The 27,652-nt window shown below is 46.2% G+C and overlaps 1 protein-coding gene across 24 annotated transcripts in view; it reads left to right on the top strand.

Annotated features, from left to right (window-relative positions):
* Positions 1–27,652, top strand: part of SIPA1L1 (signal induced proliferation associated 1 like 1) — a 335,625-nt gene that overhangs the window by 48,588 nt on the left and 259,385 nt on the right. For 9 of the 24 annotated variants that reach the window (XM_075531742.1, XM_075531749.1, XM_075531748.1 and 6 more), the window contains exon 3: positions 10,606–10,685. The exons of 13 other annotated variants lie outside the window; for them this stretch is intronic. The gene's annotated coding sequence lies outside the window, so the exon portion shown is untranslated. Of the gene's footprint in view, positions 1–10,605; positions 10,686–16,760; positions 16,861–27,652 lie in introns of all 24 variants that reach the window. 2 more of the 24 variants (XM_075531729.1, XM_075531740.1) reach the window with 1 other exon arrangement.

The raw sequence follows: 27,652 nt of genomic DNA, 5'->3' as shown, positions 1-27,652 counted from the left end.
TTCAGACTTGTGGAGATGAAAGTGATACAGACCCACCTGTGATCACGGAGGACACAGAGAGAGGATGTCTTTGCTAGAGAAATTGCTTCCAGCAATTGGACGCCTTTTAAAATGCTCCTGAGGTACAACTGAAGTACTGAAAAATGATGCCTGAAAGCTACTGATGCCCCAACCTAAAAGCATTCTTACTGAGTCACTGGGACCAAAAGTGGTCGTGTTCTCACACAAGTGCCGACCAGGGAAAGGGCAGGCCACAGTGCACAATCTTGCTGACTCTTCTTATTCTGGCGATAGTAGGCCCTGCTCTACCCTACCCATAGCAGAGTGAAGTTCAGGAGAAAGGGTACCCAGCTCTCATGGGGGAGGCCCCCACCAGCACAGGCATCACTGTACACTTTTTGGGTTTTATCTTGCTGCTAGTGACCAGAGATTTTCTGGCTGTCGACATTGAAATGTAAGCTCCGTGACAGTAAATATTTTGTCTTACCCTCCCAATATATCGTAAGCTCTATCCAGTACATATATAATGTGAGTCCTTTTAAATAGTATAAAACATTTTAGCAGATATTAAAAGTTGAAATGAAGAATATAGCTTAGTTTATTTGAAGAAATAAATCCCAAATATCATTTCAACATGTAACCAATATAAAAAATATTGATGAAATCAATATGTGTTCCATTCTTGTGTTCATTTGGGGAGCCCTGGTGGTGTAGTGGTTGCATGTTGGCCTGCTAACCACAGGATTAGCAGTTCAAACCCATGAGCCGCTCCATGGGAGGAAAACAGCTTTCTCCTCCTGTAAAGAATTAACCATCTTAGAAACTCACAGGGGCAGTTCTACCCTGTTTTGTAGGATCCCAGTGAGTCAGCTTAACTCGATGAAAGTGAATGTTTTTTATTTTCATATAAAGTCTTTCAAATCTAGTCTATATTTTGCTCTTTGGGCTCATTTCAATTTGGACCAACTCCATTTCAAGATTTCAAGTGCTAGAAACTAAATCTGGTTGATGAGGAGACTTCAAAACGTTGTGGAAGAATGAAATGAAATGGAAACTTCATGGGATTTTTCCATGGACTTTTTGGAGCTCCGTGTAGGGTAGAAAGCCCAGTAAACACATATTAAAGGGAGGAAGGGAAGAGCAAAACTTCTAAGAAGAATGTAAAACAAAACTTAAAAAAAATCATTAGGGGCTCATACAACTCTTATCACGATCCATACATACATCAACTGTATAAAGCACACTTGTACATTCATTGCCCTCATCATTCTAAAAACATTTGCTCTTCACTTAAGCCCCCAGCACCAGCTCCTCATTTTTACCCGCTCCCTTCCCGCTCCTCCTCCCTCATGAACCCTTGATCATTTATAAATTATTTTGTCATGTCTTACATTGTCCAATGTCTCCCTTCACCCACTAAAGCAGAAAACTAAGAGGAATATTGTACACTTGACTTTGGGAGCTCTACAAGTTGATAATTTGAACAGCAGTTAAGTGGTTTACATTTTTAGTTTAAAATTGTTTTCAAAAGGGTTGTCTCACCCATGCTGAATTTTAATGCAAATGATGAGTGTGTTACATGGTTTTCAAATCCTGAAACTCTCTCAAGCATTAGTTTGCTAAGTGCACTGTGTGTCGTATGCATGTGTGCTCATTTATGTCTGCATGTTATGTCTGAAAAACTCGATACATATCTCCAGCAATTTTGGTTTAGACAGTTTTACTTGCTTTATTCTATAGACGAGGTTGGACCTACCTAGGTTACTGATGGCGTGGTCTTGCCAGGATTGTAACGGGTCTTCCTTCCGATCCTGGTCTAGTCCTCTTACCTCTCTATGCCTCACCTTCCGTTGTTGCATGATAGGCCTGCGCATACTTCCCTATGAACGTTACTTGGCTCTGAGATATGAACACATATCAAAAGATGGACTGAGTAAATATTTTAGTACAGAGCTATTTTAAAAAATGGACTGTGAGGCACATCTGAAATTTGCTAATCAGCCTTGGGCCCTAAAGCCAGGAAAGCTGTGTGTGCATCTTGGCTGCGTGTTGGGATGTTGAGAATAGCAGGAAACACACACCTTTGGTGACTACAGAGACAGTGTCTGAAAATGTGCACGTCCATGCGTTCAGAACCAATCCCGTGTGTCGGTATTTTGTCCCGAGAGACATTCTTAGGTAGCAGTGCGCGGTGATTTCTGCTGCTGCACTTGGGGGAAAACGTCTTGTGTGAAGAAGTAACTTGCGCAGCGTCATAACTCACCCGTGCTTAAGCCGCCCCCACTCCTCCCTTGTGTGGAAATCGGTGTGATGTGAGAAAGGAGGATGTGCTGGGCGCATCACAAAGTGGAGGATGATCACATCATGATGTAACTGCCAAACCACTGAGCACAGCGCGTAGCCAAGTTAACACATACCTTAACTGTCACAGCCAGCATTGCTCTGGCTTCCCATCCTGGATTTTGTTCCTGTGCCGTTTGTGCCAGTAAAGCACCACACGGTCCGAGTCGTAACCGGGTCTGCTGCCGTCCTACTAAGTGCAGCATTCCAGATAACAAGATGAGTGATAAGTGAGGAGTTCATTGGATTTTCTGCTTGCTCTTTTTTTCTCTAGCTGTTGAAACAGTTGGTTTTCCTTTGTTTAGTGTTTAAATAAAATTGGAATCAGATGTGGTTAGCCCGGTTTAATTTTCGAAGGCTAAAATAAAGAGAAATCCAAGTTCAAGCTAGCGTATGGATATGAGTTTACAGAAATAAATGCTCCATTTCAGCATCTTTGAGAATACGATGGGGCTTTAAAGGTTTGTGTGTAGTTGGGCGGGGGGGAATCCATTATCTTTTAGTTTCATTTTTTGCAGTGAGTTTTTTGAAAAGCCCCCTCAGTGAGGCCGAGAGAGGTAAGTTTTATACCCACATTTTTCACCGCAGAGCAGGGAGTGTTAATTGAGAGAGAGGTCAGTGTGTAGCACATACATTGGACAAGGTGGCCAGATATTTGAATCGGTGAGAAGTCTGGCTAGTGGCGAATGGCATTAAGGGAGCTTTTTCCAGCGTCAGTAGACTTTGCCAAGCACCGTTTCCATTGTCCTGTGTGAGTAGAATGTGCACAGAGCAAAGGAGAGATGTGGACCCGAGAAGACTGCATGGTTTAAATCAGGAAAGACGTGCCACAGTCTGTGTTATATGAAGAAGAATGCTGCATCAGGATTGGAGAAAGACGCATTCTTCACAACCTGCAGTATGCAGGTGACACAACCTTGCTTGCTGAAAGTGGGGAAGACACGGGTGAAGACCAAGCATTGCAATCCTCAGTATGGATTAGAACTCAGTGTGTCTACAGGACCAAAATCTTCCACAGTTGGACCAATAGGCAACATGAAGAAAAGGTTGGAGTTGATAAATATTTAATCTTGCTTGGATCCATAATCCGTGCTCACAGAAACAGCAGTGAGGTAATCAAAAAGACATATTGCACGAAGCAAATCCGCTGCACAAGACCTCTTCGGAGTATTGAAAAGCAAGGATGTTACTTGAGAATTCAGCTGTGCCTGACTTAAGCCGTAGCATTTTCAGCTGCCTCATCGGCTTGTGAAAGTTGGACATTGAATACGGAAGACCGTAGAAGAGCCAGTGCCTTTCTTTTCACGGAGGTGTTGGAGAAGAGTACGGAAAGCCCCCTGGCCTGACTGCCCAGAGGACACACCTAGAGTGCTCCTTGCAGGCAAGGATGGTGAGATGTCCTCGCATGTACTGCGGACATGTCGTCGGAGGGGCCCAGCCTCTGCAGAAGGACATCATGTTTGATAAAGTGAAGGGGCTGTGAGAGAGAGGATGGCCCAACATGTAAGTACTGCACTGCCAGCTCATGATTTCCACGTGGTTTTCTCAACAGCTCCTTTGGAATGATCTCCTGACTCTACAAGAGAAACTGCAGTTCACCCATGGCGTACAAGTTGTCACTGAGGACCGTGATTTACCGTGTGCTCTAATGGGTAGCCTGCGTACAGGCCATGGCTTCTCTCATCCCGGTCACGGGAGCCCCTCTTATGCAACTGGCGCAGGTGCCTGTTAACGGCGGATGAGCAATAAGGAGAAAGATGAGAACAACCCCTATGACTCATTGCACCACCAATTCAAAGGAGAAACTCAACCCTTTGGAGCCTGTTCAAAATATTTTTCCAGCTTTTCACTCACAAATGTTCTAGGGGGCGAATATCAACCCTAAATCCAAGTGTATTTTATAGAGAGTCCTTGATTAAGTCTCACACAGGATAAAGACAGGACAAAGGCAGTTAAGCCAGATGAGGGAGACCAGTAGCAAGAGGCCATTGGGGTGTCCAAAGGATTCCTGAACATACCGCTAATTACAGAACATAGGATTCCATAGACATTCATCAGACATTGTGATTGGCAGCAGATGAATTCATCACGGCCTCGGGCAAGGCTACATCAGCAGAGAAAGGACAGTGATTGAGCTCGGTGCACGATTGCAGATTAGAGAAGTGGGCTCGATTAGTTCTGCCCCCCCTAACCCCCCACCCCATGGCTTTGATTCATGACTATATGCTGCTTGGTACCCCATTTGGTTTACAGAGCAGGTCCTCAGTTTTATATTCAGGAATCATGTGCAGTTTATTTCAGCTCATCCAATGTAATCCCTTAGTGTACCATAACTTATCCCACTTCCTGTGTTTTCCTTTTTCACCCCTCCTCTTCCCCCATCCTCTGTACTCTGGGTAAATGCTGCCCTTCTGATCCTGAATGGTTGATTGCTCAAACATGAGCGAGAGTTCAGTTCTAGACTGAAGGCTTTGGAGAATATATATAGAGTAATATTTTACAGTTAGGCTGCATTGTTTGATATGAGATTAAGAAAATATGAAAGGAATGTATAAGGGCATAATTATAGCCAAGAATGCATTTGCCCTTGTCTCTTGGAGATGGAGCCTGGAGAGGGCCCTTAGGAAATTTCTGGAAAGGAATTCTTAGTGATCTGTAATTTCATAAAAATCAATACAGTCACATTGAAATAATAGCTGAGAAAAATTTGCTTAACTTTTACAAGTGAGATTACCAAGCACCGGAGCATGTAATATGGTTCATTAGATCCCAACCCATTGCTGTCAGGTTGATTTGCTTCATAGCAGCCGGGTAGGGTAGAGAGGAAGGAGAGGTGCACCATGGAGATTGTGCAGTGCCCTGGCGGTGCAGTGGGCTACACAGTGAGCTGCTCACCAAGGTCAGCGGTTCAAACCCACCAGTGTCTTCATGGAGGAAAGATGGGACTGCTGTCCTATAAAGATTTAAAGTCTTGGGCACCCAACAAGACATCTCTATCTGTGGGGTCATTATAGACTCAATAGCGGTGAATTTATTATTATTATTATTATTATTATTTTTTTAGTTCACTAGGGTTTCTGAAGCAGCAAATCTTTACAGAAATGGAATGCCCAGTCTTCTGAGGAGTGGCTGGTGGGGCTTAAGCCACAGTGCTCCCAGCACCCCTTAGTGGATGGGCAGAGTACAAGCCCCATTTGCAGAGAACTGGGTCTTTCAAACCACGGTTGGAGATGGTGGCGGAGCGGATCCTGCCCTGGAGGGCACCCATATCCCTAAGTGAGGAGGCCTTTTCATTCTGACTGAGGCCGTCCGCAGTGGGCTCCGGCTCCTGTCCCACGTGCTCGGCGGCCCGGGGTCTGCGGAATGGGAAGTAGCTCCTCTGGAGAAACCTGGCGATTGATTTCTGAAGCATCTGCGACTGAACACCCGATGGAGCTCACTGTGACTTTGTTACCTGGGACTCCATGAGTTGGAATTGGCCCGTCCACTGGTTTTCAGTGGTGTGTCGGTGCTTGTGGTGGTGTGGTCTGTCGATGGTACGCTGTACTAGTGGACATGTCACATCAGTCCCACCTTTTAATTAGCATTAGCATTTCAGTCCAAGAGAAACTTGCCCAGGGTCACAGTGAGGGCCAATTCTGAAGTGCGGCACCCCATCCAGGCCCGATACCAAAGGCCACGCTTTCTCTCTACCTTCTCTGCTCTTCTTGGGGACCATGTCTTGTTTTCTTCCTAGGTGTCAGGATCTCCATGGCTAGTGAAAACATCCATTCACCCATCCCTCCGCCTGGCAACTAGCCACTGAGCACTTCCTGTGAGCCAAGTTCTGCTCCAGAGTCCGGGCGGGAGTTGGTTATCAAGCTTGCTCTGCCTCTGAGGCTTATTCCACTTGAATATTGTTTAGTCTAATGCCAGCTTCAGGAAGCCCTCAACAAGTGCTCTTTTGTTTTGGCCCTTCCCTTTCCCCCGATGGGTATGCCCTTGGCCAAATGTTCTCCCCATTCACTCATATGCGGTTGCGGTTTGCATTGCTGTCTGCCGTTGGCCTGCGTTACCACGGAAGAGAAAACTGCTGTCTGGAAGTCTGCATTTCAGATTTGGTTTCCATCATCTGCTGCTCTGATAGTAGGTACTAAGGAGGTAACTTGTTACAAATAGGGCAACTTTCACTGAACTGTACCCTTTTTGTTTTTGTTGTGGCCGTTGCCCCTGATTGCACTGTGTGTAATATTTTATCGCTGTACGTAGTGTTGTGGTGACTTGCCATGAATTGTGTACATGTGTGTCGTCTTCTAAGGCTCGCTGTATGTTAAAATGTGATGTCATAGGTTCCTAACACTTTGATTCTACGATGGAACCCAGGGAGCATCTACTGCTCACCATGGAGACCCTTGAATTAGTTCTAGTTCGGAGTGCTGCTTCTGTAGCGGATCTTGTATCTTTTGACAGCTTTAAGTACTTGCTGATACATTTTTATGGGACAGAACCTAACCACACAGCAAATAAGTAAAATGGTAAATTCCAGAATGCCCATGGAGGGCTGAGTTTCCTATTCAGGACTGATGTGTGTGTGGACTAGTGAATACTTTCTGACAGGGTAGGACTGAAACACGAATCTTCTCTGAATGAGATAAGACCTTGAAGGAAGTATGGTTTTTGAATGGTGATACACCGTTCTCTCTAGTCCCTGAAGCTAGGAATTTTCATCCTCTTTGGTTACATTTTTTCCTTGGTCATCACATCTGATTGTTTTCCAGGTTGTAAATTTTATCCCCAAACCTGCTGCCGTGGAATTGGTTCTGACGCATAGTGACCCTGTGGGACAGAATCAGCTGTAAATCTTTATGGGAGGCGGCAGCCTCATCTCCTTCCCTCCCAGCAGCTTGGCGGATGCTGTTAAAATGCAGACTGGTTCAGTATGTGTGGGCCAAGTGCATGTTCTCAGCACGGGTAGACCAGCAGTGAGCTGTGATTCTGCAGTGAACGTTCATCTTACTGCACTCACGTTGTCAGGGCTTATACCCGGGAGTGGGGTTGCTGAATTGAGGAAGTGCCACGATGCTCCATGTTGTGCCAGTTTATCGTCCCACCAGCAGTGTGTAAGGCTTCTCAGTACCCCCCATGACCCCAATGCTGTTTTTTGGGGGGTGGGTGTAGAGGAGTAGTGTGCACATGGGATCACTGCCATTTTTGCAGGGCTGAGTTAGCATCTCATTGTACTTTTGATTGTATCTCTCCAGTGGCTAATGAGTATCACTCACACTTGACTGTGTTGTTACAGGCTGTGGGCTAGAAATTTGTTGAGAATCTTTTTGAAGGGAGTGCTCACTGTGGATTGCTGGGTAATTGGGTGTGGGGGTGAAGGGGAACACCATCTGATCACCTGGAGGACAGATGGGAGTAGGCGTGGGTGCAGGCGCTAGGGTACTCCCGCAGTGGGACAGCTCGTGATGAGAACCCAGTTCTGACCAGGTCCTGATCATCTATTAAGTATTCCAGAGGGATGGCTGTCCACAGTCCATCTCGGTAGGGATCTCTGTCTTCTACCTGCCCAAGAGATAGGTCCTGCTGCTGGTGAGTAGTCTGGCCGTTTCCTGGCTCCTTCCCTGCCCTGTGGTTGTATGACCCCATCATGCTCTTGCTTGCCTTTCTGCACTGTTGGGCCGTCCATCCAGTGGCTGCAATCTGTATATCTACATCCTGTTGGGGATTTTGTGAAAGCGTCTCACCTGAGAGTGCTGCTGGCTTTGTCTCAAGATGGCTGTGCTGCCCCAGGCTGGCTGGCGGGGTGTCTATACTCTGTAAGACCCTCCTTCATTGCTTTCATTTAGTCTCCCCTTTCCCTCAGTGTGTGATCCGCTTCTTCAACCTTCTGTTCGCTGTTATGGGTTCCCAGATTGTCGTCTGGATGTGTTTCACTTGGGTTTCTTCGTTCTTGGATGCTCTCAAAGTCAGTGCCATCAAGTTGATTCCAGCCCAGAGCTACCTGATGGGGCAGCGTAGAGCTGCCTCGGCGTTGGGTTTCTGAGGCTGTGAGTCTTTCTTCGTGGAGCAGCAGTGAGCTAGAACCTCTGACCTGGCGGTTGGTTGACAGCTCCTTGAAGGGCTCCTTTGCTGCATGGCGTGTGCCACTAAGCTGCGATGTCAGGTTTTCCTGCGGCCACTTTCGAGAATAAGGAAGTACATAGCAGGGGAGGTTTCCTCTGCTCTTCAGGTCTAACCACTTCATGACGCTCCTCGCATGTTCCTGGGCGCACCTGCAAACCCGGCTCTCCTCTCTTCCGCTTGTCTCGTCGTTCTGTTTTCCCCTTAACTGGGCGTGTCTTACGTTCCAGTGAAGAGGGAAGCAGTTGGTGATCTGGGTGCATGATCTGCTCCATCTGTTTCCTGTACACAGCAGCAGCTTCCACTGTCGGGCCTTTGTAGTCAGAGCCTTTCTATAGTCAAGAGCTCCGTACAGATGGGGGTGATGCATTTTTCAGAAACAAAGAACAAAACCAAAGTGAAGAACTAACTTTTTAAAAAGTCCGTTCATTTCTTTAGGCTACCAGATTGCCAGTGATCCAGCTTTCTGTCACTTCAGCGCCTAAAGAGACCTTTCTGGTGTGATGAGCACATGGCCCACATGGTAGTGCCTTCCTCTGGTGTATGGGGCGGATCTAGGACCAGCTTCCAAGAACCCAGTGTATTTGTTTTCTTCAAGAACCCCCCACTGATTTATGATTGTCTTGGCATCATTACATAAGAATTTTTAAAAATTTGACTAGGTACCTGCAACCTTTAGAAGCTTCATATTTGTAATTATTGGTAACACTATTTCCATATCTTTAGTAGACTTTCTTTAGTTTTTTTAAACCCAGCTGTTACTTTTGGAAGTGATCTCTCACTGCCTCACAGAAAAAGCCAATATTATAAATAAATAGATAAAATGATAAAAAAGGAAAAGCCAGTATTAATAAATGAAGATCATCAGGTGAAGAATCAAGTGAACTGGGTGCTAGTGTTGGCTATAGAATTATGGATTTAAGAGAGAAAGGTATGTTGTTACGTAGGAGAAGATATTCTGAGATTTTTGTTTTTGATATTCTGAGATCTATTGACCATGACAGTCAGATAAATATTTTCCTGGATCCTAAAGGTGCTTATAAATTACTAGTATGTGTGTGATTTCATACCTGTCTTTAAAGATCCGAGAAACAAGAACGATGGAAAAGCAGGAAGGGATATGCTAAGTAAGTATGAAAAGTCAGCACTGGCTGAAGCCTGTGAGATGAGAGACAAGCGCTTCCCTGGGTGGACAGCGATGGGCCCCAGCAGGCCCTTGTCTACCGCATGAGCCCCACTCGGCCTGTGTGAATGCGCAGTGTTTTGCTGCTGCTGAGGTTACATTGCATGCTTCTGACGCACCCTAGAAGCTTTGGAGCTACGACCCAATTACCCCAGGGGAGTTCTTGGGAAGGCGTCACTCCTGCTGTCGTGGGTCTCAGCAGGCTTATGATGAGAAAATGGGCAGCTGACTGGAGGAGAGCTGTGTGACCACAGCTGGGAGATGAGCAGGAATCCTCTGAAGACGGAGTGGACACAGCTGATAATTATATGGTGATGTGGCCACTGGGAAACAGCAGTAGGAAGCAGAGACATCTGGGAATAGCTTTTAAATAAAAAGGACTCTTTCTTCTGAGCAGTGTCAGATGTGTAGTTTTGGAAAATAAGTGCTTGACATTGTGATCAGAAGCCAGAGAATTTGCTATGTGCTTCCGGGTGGAACAAAAGCTCTTCTGGGTTCTTGTAATCATTATCCTCTCCCTCCCCCAAATACCTCCAAACATGAAAACTCACGTATTAATCTTGGATTTGAGGAAATTTGTAATCTTAGCATGGCCAACAGCTCGAGAATCGCAAAGTAGCAGCACTTGCCAACCTTGTTATATACAATTAGGAGTAAATACACTCATTAGAGAAACAAAGTGTCTACTTATTTAAGACTGTGAGATTGTACACAGCAGTAATTGCATGATTGCTTGAGGTACCTTTCACCTCCACTTGGTTATTAATGCTGTCAAACCAATAATAGCTCCTTGTGGAGTGCCGCACTAGACTTTGTGGCCACTGACGCTCTTGTTTTTCTCAAAGAAAAGGACAAGGTTGCCGGTGTAGCACACACTCATGTAGGAGGGGCTTTCAGAAGTTCGTGAACAAATTGCATGTAAAGATGATGGTATTTTCCCATGAGTTTTCTGAACCCCCTAATATTTCCTCCTACAGGTCTGTGCATGGCTTCCCTTCCCGATAGGCTGAACTGGATCTGCAAAGGCTACGCTTCCCCCGTCATTTTGAGGCGAAAGGTATTTTGTCAGAGGAGGAGCCTAGTTAGACTATAGGCCCAGTGTGTGTTTCTTTCAATAGCATCACAGTTCAGTATGGAGACCATCTGTATTTTAAGGAAACTATTTTAAATAAGCCATGAATTCCCATTCTCTTTTTAAAATTAAAAAACCAAACTGCCATTGAGTGAATGCTCACCCATAGTGACCCCTGTGGCCTTCTGAGACAGTCACTGGTTATGAGAGTAGAAAGCTTAGTCCAGCCCCCACCCATCTTCATTCCCCCCCTCCCCCCATCCCCGCACCCCATCCTGGAGCTGCTGTACTTTCGAACTGCCAACCATGTGAATCGCAGCACAAATAAGAGCACACAAAATCCCTAAAAATCTTACTTCTGAAACCAAATGAATGTCCACGTTGACCGGCAAGTTACTGAGTAAAAGCAAAGGTTCATGGCTGTCATGCAGGGAAGGACTTATCAGTGGTTGGGCATGAGTTTGTGAGAAGGCTGAATGCTTCATGAGGTTTGAGTACTTAGGTTCTAGGGAGGTGTGCATCCGTGGGTGCAAGCACAGGAGCAGGACCGGGCGTGCTTTGCTCTGGTGTGCAAGGTATCTGGGCAGGAGCCAGCCTGATGGCTCCTCACAACATGCGGGGCCTCGGGCGGCATGCGGTCCGGGGAGCCAGGCTATGGTTGCAGCAAGCTTCCCTCTAGTCGGGCACACCCCCCTCTCCTGGTTCTTGCTCTTCCTCAGCTGTCTTTCTGTCCACAAAGCATAGGCAATTTAATAGCACGCATAGTCTGAAATAAAGTAACCACCACAGAGGAACAAAATCCAGAAATAGGTGTGCTAACATGGAATGTCAAATGATGAAAGGTAATTAATGATCGGTTGAAACTGCTTCCATGTTGTTTGTTTGGAAATCTGCGAGACTGGATCGAGACCATATCCCCTCCCCCAACTTAACTTTATAGAAACAAAGACGAAATTCTAATTATTCCCCCCATCCCACGCACACTTTGCTGTTAGGACCAATGATATCTTTGTATTTCTTCGTCCTTGTGGGGAGCATGGGAAGGGTGGTCTGTTACGTGCCCATCTTCCCAGCATTTCTTTAGGAGTCGTTCTGGAAGTTCCTCTGGTGCGACTTGCAGTGACTGCTGGTCCGTGGTCACGGACTTTGCTGAGAGTGTCAGCCTGTGTCCCACTGTCACCAGCAGCATGTCCCGTTTCACACCCCGCTTTGGGCAGGGCTGGTGAACCTAGTAGCGCAACATCGATTGAGTTATTTCTAGAGTTCCAAGATTTCGGTTTCACAGAGTTTTGTCAGAGTGCAGGCCTTGGCACTCGAGTGCTGTCTTCTCTTCATTGTTGAAGCAAGGTAGTGCATCAGTTAAGGAGAGTTGAGGGAGCCAGTATCAGATGGATTGATACAGCGGCTACAACAGTGGGCTCAAGCACGACGCTTGTGAGAGGGGTGCACGTCGAGGCAATGTTTCGTTCTGTCGTGCGTAGAGCGGTAAAGCGTTACAAGTGACTTCACGCCACCTAACCACACAGAATGCCGGATAGAGGCCGTGTTGTTGAAGCCAAGATGGACGGCAGTTTTAAGGAGAGTGTCTTAGGCTGGGTTCTCAAGAGACGTTAAACCAGTGAGACTTACGTGTGTACACATATATGTGTGTACACTCAGGAATGTTTTATGCCATTGTAGAGGCTGGCAAGCCCCAAACCCGTGGGGTAGATGTCAGGTTGGAAGAATCTATTGCCAAAAGTATATCCAGGTACCCATGAACCCAAGATCAGCAGGAAGACTGCAGGCTGTAGGAACAGGTCCCAAGAACCAGAGGTGAGATGAGCCAGGTGCAGGGTCCAGAGCCAGCAAAAAGCAGAGCGCTCTGCGGCAATGTCCACGTAGATTGGATGCAGATCACACCCTTGATGTAACTCTCTTCTCGACTTTTGACTGCTGGTAGCAGATCTCGTTGAGGAGAGGATTACCCCAGATCTCATCATGGAGGTGATTACATCACAGATCCCAAAATGGAGGATGGCTGCATCATTACCTAACTGCCAGACCACATGACACTGCAGGACCACTGTGAATCATGACCTCCCCAAGTGGATGCTGACCATACCTCTCAGAGGGGATGATTTGTGCTGTGGGTCAGGGATCATGAGCTCTTTGAATACAGAACTTTACCATAAGTCGTAACGGTCTGTATGGCTTAGGATGCTTTCAGTGTATGCCGTCCTAGTGCAGCACGCTAGTTAACGCATATTCTGTGGTACTCCATCACTTGGGTGTGACTTCTTGCTCTGCCACTCGAGAGCTGTGTGACTTTTTGCAAGTTATTCGACCAGGTACTCAGTCATTCTAGGCTTTGATTTCTGTGGAATGGGGGGGTGTGACTAGTAGCTCAACAGGTGTGAGGCTTAGATGACATGGTATATGTGGAGTGCTTAGAACAGCACAGTCCCCGTGCGCTGTTATCTCCCACTCATAGCAGCTTTCTAGAGAGCGTGGCAATCGCTGCCTGAAGAGGTTTCCTAAGCTGTCATCCCTGCCGGAGCCAATTGGAGCCTCTGGTGAGTGTGGTTGGTAGCCTTCACCAGTGCAGTACCAGATTTCTTTACGCATGGAATAGTCATTGGAGAAGGATTAATCTCTATTCAATGAACTTACTGCACTCTGCCATCGAGTCCATTCTGACTCGTACCGACCTCTTTTTCTTACCGAGTTTGAGAGAGAAAAGCCAGGTGCCCAAGTTAGGTGCCTGGAGCCCCAGTAGCTGGAGGGTTACACATTAGGTTGCTGCCCTCGAGGTCAGGGGTTTGAACTCCTCAGCCCCTCCACAGGAAAAAGATGAGGCTTGCTCCTTCATTTACAGCCTCAGACGCTCCCTGGGCAGTTATGCTTTGCCCTACAAGGTCCCTGTGAGTTGAGACTGACTCACTGTCAGTGAGTTTGGTTGGTTTGTGACCCGGGAGCCTCATGATTTCTGCCAGCACTCAGGAGCTTGGCAGGTTATCTTAGCTTGCAAGTAGGATAAAAATCTCAGATACTTTCCATTTCTTGACATTTAAGGACATGTCACATGTGATGTTTAAGAACACTACAGGGTTTACAGCATAGGAATGATGTAGTTTGACCTGTTAAAAAACCAAACAAAACCCAGTTTGCTGTGTGGAAAATGGCCGTGGGTAGAAAGGATGGAGGTAAGGAATGAAGGCTCCGGGCAGTTGTCTGGTTGAGATGACAGGGGATTGGGCCCATGTGACGCGGGATGAGAGGAGTGCAGGATTGAAGGTGGTCTTCAGGAGGTAGAATTTACAGGGCCCAATGGAATGGATGGGGAGACAGAGCGTCTCTTGAGGTGTTCAGCTTAAGCAGATGGTGCAGGTGACACTTTCTGAGATGAAAAACCTCAGCCTGTAAGACATAAGTATGTATGTATGAAGCGGGATATAATTACTAAATAAACAAGGCTTCTAGTCATCACCATTTCTACCCTTTTCCTTCGTATTTTTTTACTGGACTGTCTGTGTGTGAGTTGGAATGTACTCAATAGCAGTGAGTTAGTTTGTAAAAAAGTTTGTGGGGGATGGAGGGGAAAGAAGTGGGGAGCCGATATCGGGCTCAAGTGGGAAGAGAATGCTGTGAAAATGATGATGGTGGCATATGTGCAAATGTGCTCGATACACTGGAGGAATGTATGGATTGTGATAAGAGATCTAAGAGCCCCTGATAAAAGTATTTAAAAAAAAGGTTTGTAATTTGAACTTAAAGGACTACCGGTGAGTGCTTTCCTGGGAAGAATGGTTTCCTTGTGTCTTAATGAGTTGTTAAATTTCAGAAATACAAGTCTTGTCAATACAGTAAATTAGGTTAGCTTGGGATGATTTTTGGTCTTCAACGAACCAAATTGATTTTTACTAAGAATTTATTATTTCAGTTTACAAAGAAACTCTTAAAAAAAGAAACTGTTCAATATGTTTCTTTTCTTTTATCATTTGAAATTAACCTAATACTTTTAAGCAGTTTTATTGACATGTAATTTACATATTATACAATTCAATTGTTAAATCACATAGAAAGAGTTCTACAGTCATCACCATAATCTATTTTAGAACATTTTCTTTTTTTCTTCTACTTATTGTTAGTAGCTCCCCATTTTCCCCAACTGCTTCTGCCATGCTCCCAAGAAACCATTAACTCAGTTACTACCGCTCTAGATTTACCTACCCTGGATTTTGTATACAGGAAAACATACCAAAAAAGCCCCCACTAACAATAATAACAAAGTAAAACAGGAAACACAATCAAAAAGTAAAGCAGAAAATATTAAAAACAGAACAGATTAAAAATGGATCAAGACATAGACAGCAAATGATAAAGTGTTAAATTTTAACCTAACTTCATCTCCAGTAATCCCCCTTCCAGTGCATTCGGCAGGTGAGCATGGCTGCTCACATCTTTGCTCTATGGTCAGAGATTACCTGAGGATTAATCCATGTGCATTTAACCTAATACTGTTTTTAAAAGGTTTTATATTTCTTTTAATGCTGAACTGATCTGCCTTAATTCCCAATGATTGTTGCTGCACCTCCTGGGACAGCTTACATTTAATGGAGCACAATGTAACAAACAAGCCCCTGTGACGGAATTACTTAGTTACTCATTCTCATTCAGAAATCCTTCTGGGTAACTTCTTGTCTTGGTAATCATTTTATCAGTACCTGATTATTTTTATAAACAATATTCTAAAATGCTGTGAAAAACAAAGCGAAACAGCCCTGGCATTGCATTCTGTTAGTGCCTTCTCTTCTTATGTACTGAGGTTTGGCTTAGTGCTTCTCACTTGCTTACTGTGCTTAGCTTATACACCTGTTTGGGCATTTCTTAATCAGTCTATTCTAGATCACTTTAGGCTACAACACAGACATCGTACCAGTTTTGCCTTTTGTACCATCTTGCGTTTATTGTTTTGTGTTTTAGTCTTTTCTCCAATTTATGGCTAGATTCTTCTTCTTTGTAAGGAAAGGGTTGATGGAGGGAAGAGAGGTTTGCTGATTGCTAATTTCTTTTGGTGTAGAAAACATTTACCAGTTCACTAATTTTAGCTATTTTTTTTTTTCAGGGGAGAGGCAGTAGACTTAAAATTGACCTAAAATTGTTGAACTGTTTGTTAAATTTTCTTAATTAAGGCTATGGGATCAATTTGTGCTCCACCCCTTAGAAATGAATGAAAAACTTAATGCCCCTTTAGAGATTGTCTTAGAAAGGATGCGCTAAGATCACAGGATCATCATTGCTGATAAGAGACATCCCCCAGTGGTGTGAATTGCTGTTCATGGTAGTACAATAGGCTGGAAACATTCTGGCCAGAAATGCAGTTCGGGTGCAGTTATTTCTGCATTTTTGACCTGTATTTTGCTTTTGTTTTCTTTATATGGAGACGGCTCATCTTAGTTTTTAGCACACAGTTTAAAAAAAACAACCCTATTAGATCTTAAGATGTCTGATCTTTGCTACAGAGGTGTATTGTTTTCCGACTTAATGCCCTGTAATGTGAGTTCTTTAAACAGGCTCAACATTGATCATGCCAGCAGTCCTGTTTTCATGTTTCATGCTGTGGACTAAGTGGTTTTGAGCTTCTCTAAATTTTTGGAATTACATAAATAACCCCTGCCCTTCTCTCCAGATTAAAACACAAAAAATAATCAGTGCAGTGGGGAAGATGATGGCCTCTAGAAATATTTGTCTGTTTCCTAAGCCCTGGAACCTGTAAATGTGAAATTATTTTGATAAAGCATCTTTGAGATAGAACCTCAAGATAAGACCATGCTTGATTACCCTGAAGGGCCCCAGATCTAATGACAAGGGTTCCTTATAAGTGAGGAGCGGAGACAGCATCTATATACAGGGTAGAGGCAGTGCCAGATGGAGGCAGAGTTTAGAATCGGGGAAGGTCCACCAGAAGCTGGAAGAGGCAAGGAGGGAAGGAGGCTTCTCTTGAGCCTCAGAGGGAACCCAGCTTTCAGTTTTACAATATATTTGAACACTTTTTGATTTTGGATTTCTGGCCTCCAGAACTGGGATAGATGAATTTCTCAGGATTCTCCCCTTGAGCTGTCGGGAAGGAGCATGACTGTGTTTGTACCTTGATCTCCAGCTTCTAGCTTCCAGAAAGGTGAGAAATCAAATTTCCCTTGCTTCAAGGCATTATATTGATGATCATATGCTATTGTTTCTTTAAGAAACTAATATAATTTGTAATGTGTGATTTACTGGGCCCTCTTAGAAGAAATCCTCTTTAGGGACTGAATGAAACTAGAATCTGTAACCTATGGGCTGGTGGGGTAGGAAATACACCTGAAGGATTGGCCACATTGCTTTTGGAGTGAGGCAGAGCCCTCCGACCCACCTTCAGAAGGTGTCCTTTGTTTGTTTGGTGCTTGGCGCTGAAGAAGAACATTCTGTAAAAAGCTTGGTAGCACAGCGGGACCACTGCTTGGGTCCGCATTGTAACGCCATTTCCCTGGCCATCTTGCTGCTTCTCTGTGTGGACTTGGCCACTGAGCTTGTGTCTGCTAAGAAGCTCTGTGTTCACAGGCAACATTCCTAACCTTCCAGGCCTGCAGTTACTAGCTGTCAACCGGAGGCGCTCCGTGAGGCCTCCTGGCGGTTTCAGCGAGACACAAATGCTGCAGGGCCTTGTGTTCCACCACTGCCTGTCGCTGTCCTGTTGGCTCTGACTTGGGCCTCCTGGCGGATGGCAGGGCAGGACTGTGCCCCACTGGGCTTTCATAGTGCCGCTGGTTTTCAGAAGTAGATCACCAGGATTTTCTTCAGCAATCCCGCTAGGTAAACTAGAACACTCAACCTCCCAGCTAGCCGGCGAGAGGTTACCTGTCTGTACCACCTGGGGCTCCAGCTCGTGAGTGCCCTGGGATGAGATGAAACCTACTAGAGCCAACTTGTTTCTCCTCCAGGGATGAGTGTGGAAGGAGTGGGGTTAGAGGGCGGTGGCTGTGGGGAGGAGGTGAGTAGTCAGAGCAGCCTCCTCTGCCACAATTGCATGGTAGGCTGTCTAGACAGTCTGTCTATCTGACAATCTACCCTTCTCCTTGGTGCGGAAACCACGGTCAAAATCCTTGGGATTGGTGCCTCATACCTTCTTTGTAGAAGGAGCCCTAGTGTCCTCGTGGTTACTCATTGGACTGCTAACCACAAGGTCAGCAGTTCAAAACCCCCCATTTCTCTGCAGAATAAAGAGGGGACTCTAAAGAACCCCACGGGGCCGGGGGCAGGTGGGGGGGGGGAAGGAATCCGACAGGGTGGCTATAAATGCGCACCGACTCCACGGCAGGGAGCTTTTCTAACTTCTTTGTTCTGTTGGTGGCCAGAAGTCCACCAGAGGACTCGACCTCCTTTTTCTAAGGGAGATTGGATGACAAGATTCCTTATCCTATCCACTAATTTTTATGTTTTACAGAATGATCCAGGGAAAAACTTAAAAAAATCCAGGGTGGTAAGTGCATTGCCTTTAGAGCAGTGGTTCTTATCCTCCTCATGCCACGACCCTTTCAAACAGTTCCTCATGTGGTGGGGACCCCCAACCACAACATTACTGTAGTTGCGACTTCATCACTGTCATTTTGGTACAGTGAGGAATCGGGTGACCCCTAGGAAAGGGTCGTGCGAACCCCAGGTTGAGAACTGCTGCTTTAGAGTAGACCCACGTGTGTGGGCTGTTCTTCAGCATTTTATTGGGGTGGTCCCCTGCCCCTCCCTTTCTGCTTTTCCAGTGTAGGAGGCCTTTTCTGGATTGCTTTGACAGGAAATTGAGCAACCTCTCATTTTTGGAATAGAATATATTTTACTGCTGAGGGGGTTGAGGTGGAGATGAAGTGTTTGTTTTATTCTGAGTTTTAATTTAAATCTAGCAAAAAGCATGGGGGGGAGGGGCTAGGGTTAAATTTTATATCGTATTCAATCATTTCTCCCCCTCCCAATCCATTAGGGGCCCCTCTTTGTAGCATCGGTTTGTTCTTTTAGCCCCTGAGGGGGATCGAGAGGTTAGATCGAGAGGTTAGTCTTCGCCCAGGATCCGTTTCTGCCATGGCCAGTAAATACCATCTTTCTCAGTGGTCTTCTCCAGCAGAAGGCAGACTCGGGCAAACTTGCTGCCAGCGAGCCACCACCCGACAGGATGGGTAGACCTGCCCCCGAGGGCTTCTGAGACAGGAACACTTGATGGGAGTCAAAAGCCGCCTCTTTTCCCCAAGCAGTTGGTGGTTTGGAGCGGCTGACTGCAATTAGTAGCCCCGCGCACAGCCTAGTGTGTACCAGTGCCTCCTTGTGTAGAGTTCGGTGGGCGCTGTGGGGTTCACAGGTTCCCAGAATGAACGCTCACCCATCTGCCTGTGCACACTCAGGGTAAAGCCCGAGAAGCCGTAGGTGGGTTCAGCGCTGGGCTGCGACGAAAGGCTCACACACACCCAGCACCTGTTAGGGTGGCGCGGGCCCGGCATGCTGCATGCTGTCCTGCACAGGGTGCTGTGAGGAGCCTCGGTGCTGTAGTGACTGCCAGGTGGGGGCAAGGCCAGCAGTTCAAACCTGCCAGCATCTCCTCAGCACGACTGCAAGGCGGCCTGCTCTTGTACCGTTTACAATCTTGTAACCCCGAGGAGGCCGCTCTGTTGTGTCTTGTGGGTCTCTGTGACTCAGAACTCACTTGGTGCCGGCAGTCCGGCTCAGTAGGAGCTGGACGCAACTTGATGGCATGGAGCTGGACGCAACTTGATGGAAGAGTGCCGGGGCGCCTTTCTGCCTGGCCTCCTCAGAGGTGTCTTCTGCCCTCGTTGAGTTGAAAAGGGGATCCTGCTGTCCAAGGTAACAGTCTGAGGAGGGGGCTCCCTCCTTCTTCACCAGGAATTTGGAGTCTGAGCGTAAATTTATTTTACCGTACTTTATTTCCATTTGTTAAGTTTGGGAATTAACGTTATATGAAATAATGTTTGAAACAAGTGGATTTAAAAAATAGCTCTTTCCCTTGTACGTTTTTATGTAAGCATATCTAGTCTGCTTTTTTATTTTTAGAAACAGGCATATTATAGCTTGTTGCTGCATGCCCACTAACAAGCAGAGTGTCTGCAGGAAGTGTTTTATGGCTTTCTTGCAGTTAATAGTTGGCACCGAGTTAGTTCAAAACAACCCGACACAGAATGAAACACTGTGCCAGCCCCACAATCGTTCCCAACCGCCCTCATCTTATGTTTATGTCAGTGGGAGCTGATTACCTGGCCGAAACGAGCAGTCTGAGCATTTTTGTGGAATCTCTGAGTCATCAGAGGGTTTGACTGCTGTAGAATGTGGTCCCTCACCCTCCGGGCAGTTGTCTGGGCAGTGAGGACGGCCCTGTACAATGCAGGGTGCTCAGCGACACCCTTACCAGGAACATTTCCTCGGAAGATGGTGGGTCACAGCCGCAATAGGGCTGCTTTCTGGGAGCCCCTGGCGGGTTTGGACCACTGACTTTTAGCCCTCCCTGCCACTGAGTTGATTCCGACTCGTGGCAACTGTGAAGGACAAAGCAGAGCTGCCTCTGTCTGTTTCTGAGCCAGTTCCTCTTGATGGGAGTAAAAAGCCTCATCTTTCTCCCGAGGAGCAGTCAGTGATTTCTAACTGCTAACCCCGCGGCTAAAGACCCAACATGTATGTGACTCCCTGTGTCACCAGGGATCCTTGACTTTTTTGGATAACGAGCACTTAACCATTGCTCCACCAGGGCAGATTCTGTCTAGATTAATAACCCAAAGCCAAACTAGTTGCCGTGAGTCAGTTCCAGCTCACAGTGATTCTGCCAAGCAGGCAGCTAGCTGCCCGGCCTTGCACTGGAGGACCTGCTGCTGGGCTTCAGACCCTGGCCTGTTGGTTAACAGCCAAGGGTGTCACTGCTGCGCCCTAAAGATTATGGCCTTGCGAACCTCCAGAAAGATTGGTGCCAGTTCTGCTCTGTCATACAGGGGCCTTTATGAATCAAATCAACCAGATGCCACCGTTGACTGCATGAGCACAATCCACAACCGTGAATTGAGACGCAATGGTTACTTTTTTTGCTCCCTTTACTGTGGGAGTTACATGCTTTGCCAAAATCTGAAAATAACTATGCACTATTTATATTATATTAAACCTATATATTGCGCTGCAAGCCATGCTTATTTTAGTCAGGGGTTGAGAGACTACCTCAGTTGGCACCACAAACAGGATGTGCTGACTGTCAAGGTGAGTTGGCAGCTTAGTCCCAAAGCTGTGTGGAGTCAGGGGAAGGGCATGTCACCGACACACTCATATTTGGGAAGATATTACACTCATAAGCAATGTTGACTCCCAATTGTGGATCCTCTCTCTCGCTCAGGTCTGCGCCCTTGTTTCCTTGTTAAGAGACAAAAATTGAAGCACAGGATCTAAGCTCTGGCTTTCCTCTCGCTAATTTCTGAATTCAGCGTTATCATATATACAAACCAAAGAGTTCAAGTATTTTTCTGGCTCCTTAAACTAATGAAGAGTTTCTCTTATGTATGTAATGTTTCCACACCACTATAACTGCATTGAAAGAGTCTACGTTTCTTAAATTTTGAGGAGAATTCATTCCTCCTCTGTGTTCTAAATAAGAGCCTGCGCCTCTGCAGCCTTGCTGTAGAATTTGGAAGGCCACGTGATTGAAAGATAGCTGACTGACCGACTGCTTGAGTCATGCTTACTGATCTGTGACTTTGCCTCGATGTCCGAAGGACTGTCCTGGGTTCAGGAGCCATGGTGGCACAGTGGCTCATCACTTGGCAGCGAACCGGAAGGTCATTTGTTCAAAGCCACCGCCCAAAGGCAGTAAGATTTGCAGCCTGGGGAGCCCATGGAGCCGTTCTTCTCCGGCCTGGAGGGTTTCTGAGTCGGGATGGAGTCTGTGACAGTGGGTCTGTCTGTTTCTGCTCTTGGTTAGAATTTTTAGGTAGAAACCCAGTACCATCCCAGGCCTGCCCTCATGTTTTCGTGGACATTTTATAAGCATTTTAAATTCCGTTTAGAAGCATGCTGTCTGATTGTGGGCAACAGCAGCTTACTTCTGATAGTGACCGCCCTGGCGCCCGTGTCAGCTGCAGTGGGTGGCAGACCGCTAACTCCAGGGCTTCCTCGGGCTGCCTAGCTCCCTTTGGTTGCGCACCCTGTACTGAACCCCCATCTCAACTGAAACAAAAGACCTCCGGGATTTCTTATCTGCTGCTTTGCCAGAAGCAGAAGAAAATTGTGCCTAAGGAGCCATGCTCTTCTGGAGTGGCTCAAGGTTATCTGGGCATCTCATCTCCAGAAACCTTTTTGAAGAGCTTAGGGCTTCTTTCCTGAAGCCTGCTGGGTAATTGGAGCACGACTCTGAAATTGGTGCGCCCTCTCTGACCTTCCTTGAATTCAGTAAGAGAAATCGTGGAATGATTATCTCGGAAAATGTCTTCCGAGTCCCTCCGGACACTTTCTGGTAGTAAGTGATGGCTACCAGCATAATTTTTCTGTAATAGAGGGAAGTCCAAAAGAGATTTTTAGAGGTCTCTAATTTTTTAGCAATTCAGAGTCTGAGTTTTTATTAGCATCACAAAATATAGCATCTTTGGAATCATCAAGAATTGCTCCGTGAGCTGGAAGCACAGGGAATCCAGGACAGATGAACCCTTCAGGACCAGTGGTGAGAGTGGTGATATCGGGAGTGTGGGGGGAACAGATGGCAAGGATCTACATATAACCTCCTCCCTGGGGGACAGACAGTGGAGAAATGGGTGAGGGAGACATCAGATGGTGTGAGATAGGATAAAATAATAATAATTTATAAATTATCAAGGGCTCAAGGAGGAGGGGGGAGCGGGGAGGGAGGGCAAAAATGAGCTGATACCAAGGGCTCAAGTAGAAAGCAGGTGTTTTGAGAATGATGATGGCAACATATGTACGAATGTGCTGGACATGATTTATGTACAGATTGTGAAAAGAGTTGTATGATCCCCTAATAAAATGATTTAAAAAAAAAAGAATTGCTCCATGGTAAAGTAACCAGGCCGCAGCAGTGTTCTGTGGCCATAACGACATCTTTGGAACTGTGAGAAGGAAGGATCGCAGTGTATATTAATGACCAAGGTCCTTCCTTAGGCTTTCTCAAGTCTTGAAAGTTGCTTTTCAGGATTGGCTTAATTTTCCCCCCCTTCCTATTGAGAGCACATATACTATGGAAACAGGCACCTGCATGCCGTGTACTCCAGGTATCTCGAAAACTCTCAGCAGGGTCCCCAATGTAGAATGTTCTAAAATATGACGGTTTTCAGCAGGGGCCTTAATTGTGTGTGTGTGTGTGTGTGTATACATACACCATAGCAGGTACAGGCAGTCTTTTGAATTGTACTCCTTAGTTTAACAACACGAACCCCCCAGGACATTAATTTATTTTAGTAACGGTAATATCTGGTCTGCCCCTCAGGTCAGGTGGGAGAGCATGCCCCTCCTCTCATTCGAGCTTCCTCCGCCTCCTCAGCACACGGAGATGGGAGGCCTCCCACAGCACAGCTTTCTAGATTGCCCTGAGCCATGGCTTTCCCCGGGACTCTATGTTTATACTTCTTCCCTCAACTCTTTCTACCCATGGAAGCAGAAGTTCAATTCGACCCACCCTCTCGTGCCTAACCTCCCCCCCCCCCTTAGTATTTTAAACACAGTTTTATGTCTCTCTTATTAAATCCACCCTTCCTTATTTCGGGGTTATTCATGTGAATGTCTTTGTTTTAGAATATAATGTATAGTTATATTTTGGAAATACTGCTTTTAATGTAAACATTGGAGAAGCATACTTCCCCTTTGATATGTTAATTGGCATCATCTTTCAAAATATACAGCGAGAAGCGTGGAGTTACATTAACTGATAGCCATCTCTGAACATTAAGAACTGTTCTGGTCATTTTCTCCAGTATTGCTTTGGACATGCCTTTTCTCGTGTACTCCGAGGTAAGAGGGTTGGTTTGCTTTGTTCTCCTGTTTCATTGGGGTTGGGATCCATGGCTTCCACTCTTGATTGGGAGAGCAACAGGGGAGGTTTAGAAAGCTCTCAACCTCTGAAGAGGAAGATGAGAAAGCACAGTCCTGGTGTGTGGTGGTTACTCCTCTGCATGGTCTGCAGTTCGAAAGCGCCAGCACTCCGAGGGAGAGAGACTTGTTTTCCGCTCTTGGAGACTTACAGCCTCGTAAACCCACAGGGCGCCACTATGCGTCAGCCTAGTGGCAGTGAGTTTGAGTTTGACGTACACAAGGGGGTTTCACCACGTTTGTGGGGAGTTCTGTTATCTTTCAGTTCTGTTTTTCCCGTGACTTGCCTAAAAGTCAACTTGTACTTAGGCTAATAATGGTTTGCTAATAGACATACATTTTCATGTTCCATGGCAAGTCTCAGCTACGAGGTTCATGTGAAAAGAAACTGAAGCATGATAAGAGCATATTCTTCTGGCCTGTTCTTGATGTTCTCTGTGGCGGTGATGAGAAACCAAATGATTGAAATGGAAGCCTGAGGCATTTCTATTGTTGTCCTCTCGTTTAGAACTGCTGTCTGACCCTCGCGTGTCTACTGAGGTGCCCTATCTTTTTGTTCTCATTACTCTAACAATGTGTAGCACCCCATCTTATTTCCTTAGACTGTAAGAAAACAGTTGTCTACATCAGTAGTTTTCCCTTTAAACGTATGACAGTGACAGAGGTAAAAGCCACCACCTCAGTGCCAGCAGGTTGACTTAGATTCACAGCAGCCCCATATTGGGCTTCTGCGGTGGTAAGTCTTGTGGAAGCACACAGCCTCATCTTTATCCCGGGGAGTGCCTGGTGGGTTTGAACCACTGACCTTGCTCGACAGGACCATCAGGGCACCTTAGAGATACTGCGTTAAATAGTACTAGGACCTGGAGGTTAATAACGCCAAAGAGAAAATAACACAAATGTTTATTCTAACTAGACTCGTTAGATTCTTTAGTTGGAATTGCAGTTTTCCCAGGGACATTAAAGATTACAGACAGGTGGAAAATTTTACCAACTAAATGCTGATTACAACAAAAAGATGTAACAAAATTATAGGAGCAGGGGGAGGATTGCGGGGTCTTCCTTTGCCTTTGACAGATTTGAATTGAGTTGGGCATGTCTTGCAGTCCCTTCTGAATTGTTGCACTATGCTTATTATTCAAAGCTCTTTTTTATTCGTTAGAAAGAAAAGCAAATGCAATAGCCTACCCTAGCACACACTTGTCAGCCTGCGGAATGGTGGTGTGACCCCTTCACGTTTCCTAATGCTGGCTCTCCCCAACTCATGTCTTATCAGTGCATTCTTTTCCTGACCTCTGTGTCCCCCAGAATGAAGAACGGATAGCAGCTGTCCCTGTCACACAGAAACACTTTAGTAACAGAATCAGCGATCATAGAATTTTAACTAAGTGGACTCTGGAGAGGAGGATTACCTTATTTCTAAGTACCTGGTGCGATCGACTAGATTTCCTCATGAGGCCTTTTTGCCTTAAATTTGTGGGATTTCCTGTATACCTTGTAAAAAGACCAAGATTTGTCAAGTTGTTCAGCCTGGCAGGTAATTGACAAGGCCTGAGTTGACTGACATTTTCTGGGTGATCCTTGGCCCCCCCCCCCAAACCCCCCCCCTCCGAGCTGCTCTGGAACTGCCTGGGAGGAACAGACAGTAGTGGAGTTGACCGTCAGCCCGTGGCCAAGCCTGCTGAGAGATGTCAGGCTTTCTGATGGGTGAGAGTAAATACTAATGTTGGAGAAGCTAAGCCGGCCCCTGTGAAGCATGAGTCCCCTTGCGGCCTTGAGGCCCTGTGCCGACCTTGGCATCCATGTCCTTCATTGCTCTCTCTTCCTTCCTGTAGACTGGAGTTGTTCCTGTAGAGACGTGGGTGTCCCTGATCTGGGGCCAGGGCGGGGGGCGTGCATGCTGTGGGGTGGCTGGGTGAGCAATTTTGGCGATGCTGGAGCTCCGTATGCTGCTGGTGGTTTTTGCAAAGTATCTCTGATGAAGTTGTTGTCAGAGTGACCCATTTACCCATTGGGTTTTTTCTGGTGGGGGTGGGGGCAGGGAGATCTAGATCAGTGATTCTCAACCTGTGGGTCGGGCCCCCTTTGGGGGGGGTCACTCACTACAACATGAGGAAGTGTATTGGAGGGTCGCGGCATTAGGAAGGTTGAGTACCACTGATCTAGATACGTGTGTAGATGATGCTTTATAGCAGTATCGGATTATAGTTTTATAATGGTACCACTCTGCCTGCATTATTGACCACATGGTAAATTTAGAAAGTGCTCATAGTGGATTGGAACAAAAGCCTAAAACGAGGCACAAGAACCTGGACACGGGAGCACTGGCTCGCGGGCATGGGAAAGGTGGGAGTCCAGCTCCTTCCTTTGTCCCCACTGCCTTAAAAGCTGCCTTAAAAGGAAGTTTAGAGGTGAAAGTTGGGGAGTGGGAGGAGGTTTGTACCTGCCAGGTCTTTGCTATACACGGAGTTTCTTGGCAGGGTTTGGGAAACAGTGCTTGCAGGTGTTATTTTAAAGCATGGATTTATTTTAATGTTTGTCCATTCCAAAGTATATTGCATGTGCCAAACAGGAGTTGTATCTGCCCCTACTAGTCTTTAAGCAGGTTTTATCAAAACCACGTATGCAGACTTCAGGCTGCGCGTGTGGCATGTGAGGTCTTCCGTGCGGGGAGTCCAGTGAGGATTTGGGGCTCCTGGGAAGAAGGCAGTAAGTTCATTATTATCTCTTTGGGAAACATTTCTAAGCAGAATGCGGAAACAAGTGCCGGACACTGGAAGACAGCAGCCAGTGCTTCTAGCTTCAGAAAGGATCCGCAGGCCTCCAGTGGTGGAGAAGTGGTGGTGGAGGGGGAGACGTGGGCTTTTCAGAGCTGGGCCGTTCCAGAACTCTCTGTCCCAGAGCACAGCAAGCGCTGTGTTTGGCCTGCAATGGTTTCCTGGGTAGAAATGGAGTGGCTATGTCTCTGGGTGAGTCTTTGGTCGGCACTGTAATGGATGCTTGCAGAAGAACTGATGCTCTCTGCCTTTTCTCCCAGGGGTCACTTGTCATTTATTTCACAGACTGTGACCTAATTCAGTAGCTGGCCCTTTGTTGCTACTGTTGGATCCCCTACCCCCCACCCCCACCCCCAGTCAATTGGAAAATAAATGGATTGAGAGGGGGAGCTGGTAACATTTGGTGGATGTTTGCCTTTGTAGATGGAACATGTGGTTTCCAGGCAAGTTCTGGCCCTCACATCTCTTGTAGTAAGAACTTCTTCTTGTATCGACACTTGTTTCCATCCTGGATTTGTTCTTGGAAAAAGTTAATTCAGTTAAGCAAATAAATACTTTCCACCTGTTACACAGAGAGCTCGTTCTTTGCGTTAGTGATGTAAGTGTGAGAAGAAATGTTCCCTGAAATCAAATTGTTTTTTTGGAGGAGGAGATGGATACAGTTTAAAATGGTTATAATCAGTGGCCACATTTAATAAGGCCTTAGTGGAAACACAAGTAAACTCTCTGGCGCTCTCGCTAGAGGAAACAGTCTCTGTGTGTGTGTGTGTGTGTGTGTGTGTGTGTGTGTGTGTGTGTGTGTGTATGTGGCGGCGGTGGCTAGAGAAAGCTCCTAGAGGACCCGTGACATCCTATGAGCTGGCTGTTGAAACGTTGATTTACCTGTTATTGGAAGAGTAGTTTATATCAGTTATATCAAATCTGGATTTTTCTAAAAGAGTACACACAACAAAATAAAAATCACCCCCGTCTCACCACATGGTTCATCCCCCACTCCCCCAGCGGTAGTACCCCTGCTTGCATTTACAGTTATGGGGATGTCTCACTCACAGAACCAGCATCCAGCTTTAACGGTTAGTGGACACTGTG

This window comes from Tenrec ecaudatus, chromosome 14, assembly GCF_050624435.1.
Source record: "Tenrec ecaudatus isolate mTenEca1 chromosome 14, mTenEca1.hap1, whole genome shotgun sequence".
In the NCBI taxonomy this organism is placed as follows: domain Eukaryota; kingdom Metazoa; phylum Chordata; class Mammalia; order Afrosoricida; family Tenrecidae; genus Tenrec; species Tenrec ecaudatus.
The sequence above is the reverse complement of the archived record's forward strand: the minus strand, read 5'-3'. Positions and strand labels throughout refer to the sequence as shown.